A 699-nucleotide genomic window follows, 5' to 3' on the forward strand; every position below is an offset into this window, starting at 1 on the left:
GATGATGGAATCGTTCAAGTGCGTGGATTTCCTGTTGAGTTTACTGCCGCCCACATCAACACTTTTTATGAAGTCCCCGATTCTTATAGTTGTCAATATGAATCCTTTAGTACGATGGAAGGCCCCCTAAATGATGTGATCAACTTTCTCCCTGATGGGAAAAGAACATGTAAGATAAAGCAGCGAGAACGGGTAAATTTTTCTCTTACCATGCTGAGTGCCACCTCTAAGGCGTGGCATTATTTCATTTCCTCTACTCTGTTACCGAGCTATCACCAAAGTGAGGTAACTAGAGATAGAGCTATTCTGAATTTCTGTATTCAGAATAATAGAACTATAAATGTGGGGAGAATTATTCTTAAGAATATATTGACTACGGCGAGGAGTGAGACTAGTGGAGGTCTAGGACATCTTAGACTTATTTATACAATTTTCCAACTTTCTTTAGTTGAAGCTAGAGAGGAAGAATGGGTTCACCCTATGCAACCCATTAGTAAATCTAATTTGAAGACTTATGTATCCAGTGAGAAATGGAGAACTAGAAGTAGGAGTCAGGAACCTTCTACCAGTAGAGATGTTCCCTCTACAAGTTATGACCCTCCTCCTTCTAGCTCCTTTACCTTAATAGATTTGATGAATCAGTTGACCTTGCAGAGGAAGAGCATAGATTTAATAAACGAAAGATTGGAGGTTTGGAAT

Source organism: Phalaenopsis equestris, unplaced genomic scaffold (genome assembly GCF_001263595.1).
Source record: "Phalaenopsis equestris unplaced genomic scaffold, ASM126359v1 Scaffold000694, whole genome shotgun sequence".
NCBI classification, from domain to species: Eukaryota; Viridiplantae; Streptophyta; class Magnoliopsida; order Asparagales; family Orchidaceae; genus Phalaenopsis; species Phalaenopsis equestris.